This window comes from Pteropus vampyrus, unplaced genomic scaffold (assembly GCF_000151845.1).
Source record: "Pteropus vampyrus isolate Shadow unplaced genomic scaffold, Pvam_2.0 Scaffold1, whole genome shotgun sequence".
Classification (NCBI taxonomy): Eukaryota; Metazoa; Chordata; class Mammalia; order Chiroptera; family Pteropodidae; genus Pteropus; species Pteropus vampyrus.
In genome coordinates, this window is record NW_011888782.1 from 40708975 (window position 1) to 40724409 (window position 15435).

The window sequence follows — 15435 nt, forward strand, 5'->3', positions numbered from 1 at the left end:
AATACTGAAGAATTGGAAGTAAATCGAATGTCCATTAATAAGGGATTACTTAAGCTATGGGGCAGCCAGTCTGTGGAAGACCAACAAGACGTGACAAAAAAAATGTAGCAAATTTCTATGTACTGTCATGGGAAGGCAAATTGCTCTTACATGTTATTAGAGGAAGGTAAAGTGATGCAACCTCTATGCAGGGCAAAATCACAAATGCACACATTTGACCCAGAAATACCACTTACAAAAATTTATTCTGTGAATGTTCTATCTATGTGAAATACACTATGTAAAAGGTTATGTATTGCCATAATTTTTACATAGGGAACTACTGAAAACAAACTAAATCAGTAGGTAACAAGTTAAGTAAATTATGAAAAATTCATATAATGCAATACGATGCAATACTATCCATTTAATGCAATGTTATAGAATGGTAGTATATACTATAATACTGCAGACTTTAAAAGAAAGAAGAGGTTTTTTATCTGTTAACATACAATAATCTTTAAGAAATATTGTTTTTTAAAAAGTAAGTTACAAATAAATATGTATATAATATGTTATAATTTGTTTTTTAAAAAATAGGATAAAGACTATATGAGCAAAGAATCTCTCTGGGTAGCCACACAAGAAACTAGTAATACTAGTTACATCCAGGGAAAATTGCATGATTGAGACACAAAGGTAGATGAAAAACTTTTCACTTTCTTTAAATCCTTTGAATTTTTTAATATGTATATATTACTTATTCAAAAAATACAAATTCTAAAAATAAAATGAAGCAAGTTGCAGAACACATGAAATGTGTGCTCTATTAATATTCATAAATCTATATTTTTGTTATTTCCTTATGTATATATCCATGCACATATGTCCATCAAAAAGAGTCCAACAGTATTTACACAGAGGGAAAGAAAAGAAGAAAGAGGATTTTAATCTTTTTACCCTTTATGGTTTGATATTATATAAAGTTTTATGAAAAAAACATAGACACATACATATATACACACACATTTAAACACATGTATATAATCATGTATTCTTGGATAAGAAGTAAAAAAAAAATCTCTTTCAAAAGAATGGGTAGGAATGACAAATCCTAACATCTCATTCCTGTTTTCCTAATTAATCTTAGGCTAATCACTTAACTTCCCAGGACCTCAATTATCTCATCAATAAAGTGAAAGGGTTGAACTTGGTGAAACCTAAGATCATTCCTGCTTGATACCCCAAGAACTGAATCTATTAATCTATAACCTAATATAATGGTTATTAGCTAGTCATTGAGAGTATGACATTATACTACTTTAAAAGCTAACTGTTTTAAAAGAGAACTCCTGAAAAATATGTTAGACTCAAAAGAATGAAATTCTAACTAATATTTCAGGTGTAGAGAAAGGTTTTCTTCAGAAACCCTTCAGAAGTCCCTCCAATCACTGGTTGGTCATAAAGCTTATCTTGGCTAGCCCCCAAGATACTATTGTATGACAACATAAAATGAGGCATAAGACTTTACAGCTCTGAACACATAAATCAAATGGTCTTTTTAGCTTTCCAGAATATTATACAACACTAGTCTCTTTTTCTAACTTCTTCCTCTAGCTTTCAAAGTAATTTTTACTTTTCTTTGTTAACAAAGGCTATTATTAATTTTCTCACTATATTCAGGAAATAGATACAGTTTTCAGATCTTTCAACCATGGATTTTAAACTCTGCCCTATATGAAAACTAGTTTAGCTCATCCTGTCGGTGTATTATTATACAAATATGGAAAGAATCTGGACCAGCATGATTTAAAAAGTAAGCTGAGCAGATCTCTCTTTCTTTTTTTTTAATATCAAGAAGTTGATGGGTCAGAGTTGAAGAACAGTGAAAAAGAGGGTAAGAGGTCACATCAAAGGGGACTTAGAAATCTTTCTGGCTCACAGACTCAAAACATCTTTTGTCTGGAACAACATAGTTGTAGACATTAAGAAAAGGATATCTCAAATCAGAAGAAGAATACAATGAAACTCTTGGCCCTAAACTTTTGTAAGATGTTTGTTGAGGTTCTGGCCATACAAGAGCCAACTCTTCTATATATGGATGCCAAAATCTGCCTTGAAGGCTTGTAGACAAAAGAGCACTAGTCTCAGTATTAAAAGTCCTGTGTTCAAGTTTTGTATCTCCCTCACTACCCATATGACCTTGAGCAAGGCACTTATTCTCTCAGTTGCCTCAGTTCTTTTATGTTAGTTTTATCCTCCAGAACTTAAGCTCATGTTTTGTTGCATTCCTTACAGTATTAAGCTCTTTGTAGGAACTTGGCAAATATTCACTGATAGTCTAATCTCATGTACCTAGCATGTTCTAGGACTTCTATGGGGGAGATTTAAAAGATTCAGATGAATTCTGGTTTATATTCCAACTCTATTCTAACCATATTACAGAGTAGGAGTCAAGAGTTTAGTCCCTGGAGTTAGACACTCCTGGATTCATATTCTGGTTCACCACTTTCTAGCTCTCGGACCTCAGACAAGTTATTAATCAATTTCTCTGAGCTTCTATTTCCTCATCTATAAAAATACTGGTACCTATTTTATATGGTTACTGTGAGAGCTAAATAACATAAGGCTGATAACATACATGAAGAATAGTACATGGTAAATGTTCAGAATAAACTGAACAATATTGTTACTGACCTTGGACTAACTTTTACAGTCATAGCCATTTTTTTCTGGTTATAGGGACGGAAATGCTTGCCCATTAGCCTCCTCAATAATGGTATGTTACAAGGAGATAACATCCTTAAATGATACTTTAGACCAACTAAACATAATTGACATTTACTGAGCCTTCCATCCCAAAAGAGTTGTTTATACATTCTTCTCTACTGCACATGGAACATTCTCAAGAATCGACCACATACACAGAGATAGCCTCAAAAAATAAAAGAAGGTTGAAATCATACCAACCGTATTCTCTGATCATAATGCTTTGAAACTACAGAGCAACTGCAAAAAGGAATCAGAAGGAACCATAAATACGTGGAGATTAAATAACATACTACTGAAGAATAACTGGGTCAGAGAAGAAATAAAAAGAGAGATCAAGAGATACATAGAAACAAATGATAATGATAGTACAACATATCGAAACTTTTGGGACATAACAAAAGCAGTCATAAGAGGAAAGTTCACATCATTTCAGGCCTATCTCCAAAAACAAGAACGAGCCCAAATAAATAACCTAATGCTTCATCTTAAAAAACTAGTAAAGGAAAAACAAATGAAGCCTAAAGTCAGCAGAAAGAAAGAAATCATCAAACTTAGAGCAGAAAGAAATGAAATTGTAAACAAAAAAAAAATAGAAAAAAATAAATGCAACAAAGAGCTGGTTCTTTGAGAAGGTTAATAAAATTGACAAACCTCTGACTAGACTCACTAAAGAAAAAAGAGAAAGGACACAAATAAACAAAATCAGGGATGAAAGAGAGGAAATTACGACTGACATCACAGAAATACAAAGGATCATGCAAGAATACTATGAAAAAGTATATAATAACAAATTTAATAACCTAGAAGAAATGGACCAGTACTTAGAAAAATACAATCTTCCTAGACTGAATCAAGATCTGGAAAATCTAAATAGACCAATCAGGAGTATGTAAATTGAAACAATCATCAAAAAACTACAAAAAAGTAAAACTCCCAGGACCAGATGGCTTCACCAGTAAATTCTACCTAACATTCAAAGAAGATTTAATACCTATTCTCCTCAAACTCTTCCAAAAAATCGAAGAGAAGGCAACCTTCCCAACTCATTTTATGAGGCCAATATTACTCTGATACCAATATTACTCTGATACCAAAACCTGGTAAAGATAACACAAAAAAAGAAAACTACAGACCAATGTCTTTCATGAACACATATGCAAAATTCCAAAATAAGATACTAGCGAACCGAATACAGCAACAGATTAAAAAGATTATATACCACGATCAAGTGGGCTTCATCCCAAGGGCTCAAAGATGGTTCAACAATAATTGATTAATGTGATACATCACATAAACGAATTAAAAAATAAAAAGCCTTTGACAAGATACAGCATCCATTTATGATCAAAACACTTAACAAAATTGGTATAAAAGGAAAGTATCTTAACATAATAAAGGCCATCTACGTAATGTTGATGGCCTTTATTATGTTAAAGCCTCATTATACGTAATGTTGAAAAACTAAAAACCTTCCCTCTAAGATCAGGAACAAGGCAAGGCTGTCCACTATCACCACTGTCATTTAAAATCACATTGGCAGTCGTAGCAAGCGCAATCAGGCAAGAGAAAGATATAAAAGGCATCCAAATAGGAAACGAAGAAACAAATTGTCGCTATTTGCAGATGACATGATTCTCTATATAGAACACCCTAAAGACTACTAGAAAAAAAAAAGCAAATACAATAAAGTTTCTGTGTACAAAATCAACGTTCAAAAATCCATAGCGTTCCTGTACTCTAATAATGAAGTGTCAGAAATAGAAGTAGAAAAAATAATTCCTTTTGCAATTGCACCAAAAAGAATAAAATACCTAGGAATAAGTCTAATGAAACATGTGAAGGACCTTTATAATGAGAACTACAAGACCCTATTAAAATAAATCGAAGAAGATACAAAGAAATGGAAAGATATTCCATGTTCTTAGATTGGAAGAATCAACATAGTTAAAATGACCATATTACCTAAAGCATTATACAGATTTAATGCAATCACCATAGAAATTCTATCAGCATTTTTTAAAGAAATAGAACAAAAAAATCATCAGATTTCTATGGAAGCACAAAAAAACCTGAATTGCCAAAGTCATCCTGAGAAAAAAGAAGGAGGTTGGAGGTATCACTCTGCTCAACTTAAAATTATACTACAAAGTGAAAGTAATCAAAATGGCATGGCATTGGCAGAAAAACAGACACACAGACCAGTGGAACAGAATTGAGAGTCCAGAAGTAAACCCATATTTATATGGGCAAATAATTTTCGACAAAGAAGCCAAAAATATACACTGGAGAAAGGAAAGCCTCTTCAATAAATGGTGCTGGGAAAACTGGAAGGCCACCTGCAAAAGAATGAAACTAGACTGTTGTCTATCATCGCACACCAAAATTAACTCAAAATGGATTAAGGACCTGAATATAAGATCTGAAACAATAAAATGCATAGAAGAAAACATAGGAACTTAAATCAAGGACCTTGGACTTAAAGAAGATTTTATGAATTTGACCTCAAAAGCAAGGGAAGTAAAAGCAAAAATAAATGAATGGGACTACATCAAATTAAAAAGCTTCTGCTCAGCAAAAGAAATCGTCAACAAGGTAAAGAGACAATCATCTGAATGGAAAATTACATTTGCAAGTAACACCTCCAACAAAGGCCTAATATCTAAAATATACAAAGAATTCATACGACTCAATAACAACAAAAAAAACAAATGATCCAATCAAAAAATGGACTGAGAACCTGAACAGACACTTCTCCATAGAGGACATACAAATGGCCAACAAATATATGAAAAGATGCTCAACATTGCTAGCTATTAGGGAAATGCAAATCAAAACTGCAATGAGATATCATCTCACACCTGTTAGAATAGCTATAATCAACAGAACAAGTAATAACAAATGCTGGAAAGGATATGGAGAAATAGGAACCCTCATACACTGCTGGTGGGACTGCAAATTGGTACGTCCACTATGGAAAATAGTATAGAGCTTCCTCAAAAAACTACAAATTGACCTACCATATGATCCAGCAATCCCTCTACTGGGTATTTACCCTCAAAGACTTGAAAGCTCATACCTATAAAGATATTTGCACACCAATGTTCATAGCAGCATTATTCACAGAGGCTGGGACATGGAAGCAACCAAAGTGTCCTACAATAGATGATTAGCTAAAGAAATGGTGGTACATATATACAATGGAATATTAGCCATAAGAAAAGATGAAATACTGCCATTTGCGACGACATGGATGGACCTCGAGATAATCATGCTAAGTGAAATAAGCCAGACAGAAAAAGTTGAAAATCACATAATATCACTTATATGTCTTATATGTGGGATATAAACCTAAAGCCAACAAATGAACAGGACAAACAAACAGAAACTCACGGACATGGACAATGGACTAGTGGTTACCAGAGGGTAGGGGGTGAGGGAGGAAGAGGGAGGTAGACAAGATAAAGAGGGTCAAATATAGAGGGGTTAGGGGAGGGTGAAGTGGGTAAAGGGGATCAAATATATGGTAGCTGAAAGAAACTAGACTTTGGGTAGTAAACACACAATAGAATATACAGATGTTAAACTATAATCTGAAAATTATATAATTATATTAACAAATGTTACCCCAATAAACTTAATTAAAAAAAGAAAGAAAACCAAAAATTTGTGATCAGATAAAAATAATAATAATGGTATGTTACAGTATCTCAAAAAGTTCTAATCTTTCTTGCTGAAATGTTTTAATTTGTATCTATCTATTCATCATCTTCTGAAATCATCTGAAATACAATTTTGTTATGCTAAATTTATTAAATAATACCTGAGTGGAGCATGAAATAAAGGGAGATCCAATTGCTATTTCTCTTCAAATCCTAACTTAGTTGCCCTCTCTTCTGTGAAGACTATCCCTATCTTCTTGTCTTCCATGCTCCATGCCCTGAAGTTACTCGCTTCATTTCCTCTTCTCAGTACCTTAGTTAAATTTCTGTTGTAGCAACTATCATTCTGTTATATTTGTTTGTTTCCTTTTCTAGCCTGTAAGTGCCTGAAGGTCAGGTTTTATTCATCTTTTATCCCCCAAATATCACCGCAATGTCTAGAACATACTCAAGAAGTATTTGTGAAATAGACTAGAGATAAAATGAATTTAATTATGATGTTCTACCTCAGAAATGTTTGGAAACTTATCCCCAAAGTGGCTAGTAAATAGACTAGAGAGAAAGCTAGAGGAAGGAAATACAGGGGCCAGATTAGGGAGTTGCTACATATATAGTAGAGCAAAGCAGAAGGTTCTGAGTTCATAAGTTACTACATACTCCATTTATTTTGGTTTCCACTTCTCTCACCATATATTACTTATGAGAGGTCAAAGCAAAATAGAAAGAATTCTAGATTTGAAGGAGAAGAAGAAGGAGAAGGAGGAAGAGGAAGAAGAGGAGGAGTAGGAGAAGGAAGGAAGGAAGGAAAGAACCCTAGATTAAAATTTTGAAACCTGAGTTTAGTCCCAGTTTGCCATAAACTGCCTATGTCACTTCCTGTCTTCAAGTCTGGTTTGAACATAATGATTCATAAGATCCCTTTAAACTCTCCTCTTGACCAGGTGCTGTAAGCATAAAAAATAAATAATAAGGGATTGTAAACTGACAAGGTCTTTGCAATCTGTGAGGTCAACCAAGGGTTGCCTCACCTAAAAAAAATAAAATAAAATAAAAAAACTTCTCACATAAGCACAACATCTGGATCTATCGTCATTAACCTTATTCTGCAGCTAGAAAAATCAAGACAAATACTACAGCTAACTCATTCCAGAAACTCACAGCAACGGGATGCCTTAGTTAAGGGTGGAACACGGGTAGAAATACTCCCTGTCTGGAGCCCAGCCCTGCAGAGGCACCCACACCTATTGGCACAAGGGAATTATAGGGAGGGTCAAAGCTTCTCTGTCCTCTGCCAAAAACAGGAAGTTCCCACACCCGTGGGAGCCAACTGAGTGTGTAGTGTTGGCAATCAGAACAACACAGTTCCTGGGTTTCAAGCAGACATGCAGGGACGTCTTAATGTCCTTGCCAGGCACCTAGAGACAAAAATTGCTCAAGCTCTACCTATAAAAACAGGAATCTTTCCTAGGTCATCCTGTTTGCTGTAGTCATTGGAGCATCATCTGGGTTTAACGACTAGATCCAGGACCAAGTCCAAAGTTGAGAACTTGACTGGCCATTTAATTTAGACACCCACATCAAAAATCATTGCTTTGAAGCCTTGAAAAAGAATAGTCTAAAAGGGTGGACACATTTGAGGCTCAGTAATCCATTCAGCTTCTCGGAAGACAAGGTAAGAATCATAAATTACAGTTTATTTTAACATTAAACATTTGAAATGTCAGAAGTTTCAGCTAACACAACAGTTTGAGTTTTCGAAAAGAGTTTGGGAGCCTTCTTTGCTGCATATATATATAAAATGTTTTATTGAGATATAATTCACATATCATAAAAATTTGCCCTTTTAAACTATACATACAATTCAGTGGTTTTTAATATATCCAAAAGGTTGTGCAATTACCACTACTGTCTAATTTCAGAACGTTTTCATCACCCAAAAAAGAAACTTCACACCCATTAGCAGTCACTTCCCATTCTCCCATCCCCTCAGCCGCCACCAGCAATTGATCTATTTTCTGTCTATGGATTTGCCTATTCTAGACATTTCATATAAATAGAATTATACAGTATGTGTCCTTTTGTGCCTAGCTTCTTTCGGTGCTACTTTCTTGCTCTGCAACCACAGAATCTGAAAATAAGGAGAAATCTATCTTAAAGATAACACTTTTCTTTTTCCAAAATTCCCAAAGATGCCATATAAAATGCTTAGAATATATAACTCATGGATCAAGACTCTAGTCTAACCTATCTCTAGCCCATAAGGAGAAACACTGCTCAAACTTCTCAAGTTGATTAAGGTCAGGTCTAAATTTAAAGATCTCCCCTAAGACTGAGCATGATATAATAGGAAACTCAAGGGCATCGGAGATCCATTAACTCTATGGTGACCTTAACTAATCTATTTAACTGCTCTGTTTTCATTGTTCTCATCTGCAAAATGAGCATGACAACAATATCTTCTTTGTGGGGTTGGTATGAGGATTAGAAAAAAATATATAAAGTACCTAATGCCTAGCGTAAAGGGGCCCTCAAATTGTAATAGTAGTGGTACTTCTACCATTATTTTTCTCCTCTTAATTGCTTTCGTTTATCACCCATGACAGGTGTTCTGAAAATTGAACAAAGAATTATCTTGGTCATGGTCCCTGCTCTCAAGGAAATAACATACTATGGGAAATCAATGTATTTTTTTTTTAAATCTAAGGCTGCTATGTCTCTATTGTACTTTAATCCTACCAATTAGTGTTGAAAAGGAATGGAATGAAGAGTACTTACTCCGTGTTATTTGTGTATATTTCACCTCCACTACTGGACAGAGAACTTGTGTCAGCTCAGCTCTTCCAAGAAACAAATGCCAAGATGAAGTTAGTCATGCAAGAAACTTCTAGGGAGAAATGACTGTGAAGAGGTAAGAGAGAAGACAGCCAGCAAAGTAGGAAGAGTCGTCAGACCATCCGGGAAAGAAAAGGAGACAAAAAAGAGGACAGGGCAATAGGAGGATCAGACAGCAGTGCAACTCTGAAAAAGTCTAAGCTAGGCTAGCAGGGAGTCCCTAAGCAAAGACCATCCATTAGAGAAGTCCCATGCTGGACAGAAATGCCCTGGCTCTAGTATTCCTACCACATAGAGTCATTAGCTGAGAGAAGGCCAGAAAGAGTGAGGCTTGGCAGAATGAAGGCAGGAGCTAATCCAAAGGTGCTGCAACTAGAGACAATGAGCTAATGAGACTCATTGCAGCACATTCTCGTGACAGTTGAGTTGAGCAGCACACCTTCATGGCTTCTACAGAACTCTTGAAGACAATAAATTGGTGTCATTACTTATGTTTAGTAAGTTCTCAATTGTTTGTTCAAAGCTGAATAAGTAATAGTTTTCAGCCACCAGCAGGAAAAGCAACCTATTTACTCAATTCAGGTGAGTTCAATTTAATAATTCTTGAAGAAGGAAAATGTTTTCCACCATTTGAATGAAATAACAAGTTCCAGGAAATATTCTTGTGACCTAGAAGATTCAAACCCACAAACAAAAATTGGGGTGGAGTGCTGAGGCAGTGAACTGAGAACAAGAAAAATTGTGGGCAAAAATGACTCTGAGGTCTGAATTAAACCCATCATTGATTTGATTATCCACTTAATTTCACTTGTATAGACACAGCCACAGGATGAGGCAATTGACAAAGGGTGTGGCCTCAAAGGTAGAAACAAGATGGCAGATAAAGTGCTTCTGAAACAGACAGCAGAACAGAGAAAACCTCCGGAGCTCGAGGCAATGGGGAGATTTTAATCATGGAGGTGTGCTTGCCTAAAGCACCCAGCAACTTCAAAGCAGGTCGCCACAGCACCCACTGGAGTCCTGAAAAGGATAACTCCAGTTTTCCAAAAAATCAAAATAGCTAGGGGTGAGATAAGAGGAAGAAATGAGTCATAAATGTGGAAGTAAAATGAGATCTCTAAGTTAATGACCATAAATAAAAGAAAGCAGAGAGAGGAGCAATGTTCTTATTGGATTCATTTCTCATTTTCATAAAGGGCAGCCACCTATTTCAGTTTAAAGGTATTTATGGAGTACCTGCTATGCACAGAATAAGAGAACAAGTTTTCAAGAACATTCAGATGTTCAACAAACATCACTGAGCACCTTCCATGGGCCAGGTATGAGCTAGACTTTGGGAAAACACAGACAATCCTTCCTCTATCCTTCCAAAGAGACAGATCCACAAAACAATTAAAAGATAGCATAACATATTGTGTATCATGCAATGATAGAGACAAGTCTAAGTGCTATGAGAGCACTCCAAGTATGGGAGCCATATAACTCATCGTTCAATCCAGAATGCTCTGAGAGTAAAAGGGGGCATTATTAATAATTACACTGGTACAATAGGCACAAACTGGGACTGTTCCTGAGAAAACCAGATGAGTGTCATTCTAACCACAAGGAATAGAAATGAGAAGAAAAGGATTAGGAGGAGAATGAGGCAAAGGGATGGAGTAGAGACAGGCTACCTTGTCTTCAATTAACCTCAAAGAGGCTAAGTTGTTATAGAGGAAACATGAATAACATGGGTAAGGCAGAGTAAGAAAAAGAAATAACTCAAAGGAGCTATCAGAACTTTGAAACTTGAAAGATCTTGAAAATAAACTCGCTTAATTTTACTGTGAAGAAACTAAGAGGGAGTGGTTAGGAGAAATGCAACATCTGTTAAGCACCCACGATGTACTATGCCAAGCATTTAAATAGCATGATTTTATTTAGTCCTTCCTAAAATATACGTATAGCTATCTTCAGTTTATAGTTGAAGATACTGAGGCTCAGTGAGGTTAAGTGACAGAGCTGAGATTTGAACCCCTGCTTGTGAACTCCAAAATCACAAGGCTGCTTTTCAGCCAAGGCTACTTTTACTGTGCTATATGGAGTAAATAAATTTTTACTGAGTTAGGTAATACCCCCCAAAACTCATGTCCACCTGGAACCTCAGAATGTGATGTTATTTGGTAATAGGATCTTTGCAAATGTAATAAAGTTAAGATGACATCATACCAGATTAAGGCGGGCCCTAAACCAATGACCAGTGTCCTTACAATAAGAGAGAAATTTAAGCATAGACACACAAAGAGAAGAATCCCATATGAAGACACAGAGACACACAGGGAAGAAGGCCATATAAACACAGAGACTGAGATTGGAGTGATATATCTACAAGCAAAGAAATGCCAAGGATTGCTGGCAACCATCAGAATCTGGAAGAGGCAAGGAAGGAATCTTCCCTGGAGCCTTTGGAGGAAGCATGGCCCTAGAGACACCTTGATTTCACACCCCTGGCCTCCAGAACTGAGATGAGAGACAATAAGTTTGTTTTAAGCCATTAGGTTTGTGGTACACTTTGTTACAGCAGACCTAGTAAACTAATACAGACCTATAGAAAGAAACAACAAGAGACAGAGCAGGAAAAGTTGAGATGGAAGGATGGTTGTAGTAAGGTCAGTGTTAAAGAAACGGAGGCTGAGAAATTCTAAAGGAAACATAACTGGAGCAAAGGAAAAGCTGATGTCACCAAAACCCCAAAAAACAAAAATAGTTTCTCTGGTTCCATGATGATATCTCCCCTGATCTCCAGCCTCACCATTCTTACCATTACTCTCTCCTGCTCTTAAGGTCCTATAAGATACTTGGTCAGCTCTGCCCGAGTAAAAAGGAAAGAGTGATGAAAGTTAAAAAAGATGAGCTGCTGATAGGAATGAAACCCACACCTGTGAATGTCAGCTATGAATAATGAGTCACAGTTTCAACTAGCAAAATTGATTTTGATAAGTTGAGGATGAATATGTTAACCTCTAATCATTAAAATAGTAAAAGGGTATGCAAATATCAAACTAATAGGGCAGGAAATGGAATAATAAAAACACTAAATCAATTTAAAACAAAAATGAAAAAAAGGGGGGAAATAGAATAAGAAGAGAAATAGAAGCAAAGATTAAAATTTAAACCCAAACATATCATTAATTACATTAAATAGAAGTTAACTAAATAATCCAATTAAAAACAAAAGAACTGTAGTATGAAATAAAGAAAACAAAACACTATATACTACTTACGAGACATACCTAAAATACACAGCTACAGAAAGGCTGAAAGTAAAAAGAAGGAAAGAGATATATCATGCAAACACTAAAACACATAAAACTGTCTTTGGTTGGATTCCCTCTGAAATAGACCTTAGACAAATAATTGAAAACACGTAGTTTTGGGGGGAAGTGATCCCAGGAAGCTCCAGTAGGAGAACTGAGGAGGATAAAGGGTGATGAAAGAGAAGGAAATCAATACTGGAGGCATTAATGATCAGGTTATCACTGTGGGCAACTGGGACTCAATCCCGCTAAGGACCTACCTCTGAGAGATGATGTACCAGTGGTCCCCAACCTTTTTGGCACCAGGGAGAATCTAATGTCTGATGATCTGAGGTGGAGCTGAAGCTGTGATGCTCACCCTGGAGATTAGCTGCAAATACAGATGAAGCTTAGCTGGCTTGCTTGCCGCTCACCTCCTGCTGTACAGCCCAGCCCCTAACAGGCCACGGATTGGTACTGGTCCATGGCCCCAGGGTTAGGGACCCCTGCATAGTAGACTATACCTCAGAGTTGTCCTACCGAATAGGTGATGAAGCTCTGGTTCCCACCTGTTAGTAGATTAGGGCTGCTGTTGAGGCATTTACTACCCAGAACTTCTGCCTGCTTGCCCTGCTCATGGCCGTGCTTGCCAGAGAAAGCCCACAGGTGGAGAGCCACAGGTGATTGCAACAGGAAATCATCAACAGGAAATTCAACAGAAATGGCAAGAGCCAAGGAAATATTAGGATATTAACGGGATGTAGTTAAAATAGACTTTAAGGCAAAAAGCAATACTAGAGAAGAATCTCTGACCACAGTTCAAGTAAGCTAGAATTTATACCTAACAGATAAGTGAAAATCCCACATGCTTGAAAATTTTAAATATACTTCTAAATAATCTATAGATCAATGAAAAAATTACAAGAATTAAAAAAATATTTTAAACTAATGATAATGAAAATATGGCACATTAAAATTTATCAGATGAATTTAAAGATGTACTTAAAAGGAAATTTATGGCCTTAAACGCATATTAGAAAAAAAGTATGAAAAATTATGATCATCTCAAGAAAATAAGAATAGCAAATTAAAGCCAAGAAAAGTAAGAGAAAAGGAAATAATAGAAACAACAAGAATAAGATCAGAAAAATGATAAAATAAAAACAAACTTTTAATAGAAAGGATCAACAGAATCAGAAATTGGTTTTGTGAAATGATTAATAGGTTTTTGAAACCCCTGAAAGACTGACCAAGAAATAAAAAGAGAATATATAATCAAAATTAGGGAAGAAAGAGTTCATTACAGATCATATTGTTACTAAGAATATCATTAGACAATGTTATTGACTACTTCACAAATTTTGTAATTTATATGAAATAGACAAATTCCTAGGAAGTTACATTTACCAAAACTGACAAATGAATAAATAGAATATCTGAATAGTCCTATAATTATTAAAAGAATTGAATATGTAATTACTGAGACAGTGTTATATCGACATAAAGATAGACAAATAGAATAATGGAACAGAATACCATTTTAAAAGTAGACTCAGATATTTATTTGTGACACCTGATTTGTGACAAAAAATGCCCTTAAAAGCAGTTAGGAAAGGGTACTCTTTTTGAATAATGCTGGGACAATGGATATCCATGTGGAAAAATACAACCCCTACTTCACGCCATATAGAAAAGTTAACTCCTGATAGACTGCAGATCTAAATGTGAAAGGCAAACTAAAGTTTCTAGAAGAGAATATCTTTATGATCTTGGGAACTGGGAAAAATTCCTTAAATTTAACACAAAAAGCAGTAATTCAAAAGAAAACAATTAAATCAACAACCTCAAAATCAAGAACTTCTGTCTCATGATAAATATTAAGAGAAAAAAGCAAGCCACAGAGTAAAAGAAAATATTTTCAACCCCAAAACAACAAAAGAATCATATCCAGATTATTATATAAAGACTCGTATGATCAAAGTTACCATCACTAGTAATGAGATAAATAAATATCATCTATTTCTTGATATGATACACTTAGAAGGACAGAACACCTCTGTGGTATTCCTGCCCAAAATACATAACCAGAATCGAATCACGAAGAGAAAATTGAACAAACCCAAATTAAGGGTAATACTACAAAACAAATGGCCTGTACTTCTTTTTAAAAACGCAAGATCATGAAAGACAAAGGAAAACCAACAAGCAACCCAGATTAAAGGAAACAAAAGAGATTTGACAACTAAATGCAACATATATTCTGAATTGGATCATAGACAAGAAAATAACAATTTTTTTCTTCTTTTACTATAAATGACATTAGTAAGACAATTGGAGAAATTTTAATAAGGTCTGTTTTTATGATAATACTGTATCAATGATTATATAAATGATTATATGCAAAATCTATTGATTTTATAAGTTATACATTGTTCATATGCAATAATCTTGTTTTTAAGAAATACATACTGAATTATTTAGTGGTAAAGGGACATTATGTCTCTTCATGTCTGCAACTTACTCTAAATTGGTTCAGAAAAATAATAGTATGCACTTGCAGATGTGTATATATATGCACAGATCCACCTTGATCAATTATAGTGTGGGCTAAGTTCTCCTGGAAACAGGGGTAAAAACTAAATCAGTTTCAGCCCCATGAAATGTATTGACCCCTTTAAAGAAAAATATTCTCCTGGGCCCGTAAAGATATGTTCAGAGAAAGCAGTTTCAGAAACATTGACTTAAAAAAATTAAATCTCAATAATTAAGAAAATAATTTTTTATCAAAATAAAATTTCTTTTTATAAGAGTATACCTATGGACTCTAAGAAAAGCTAAATTGGGAAATATCTCAAAGTCCCTCTATTTCAATAACAATAAAAATGTCTGTGCTTGGCACTTTATATATACTAACTCAG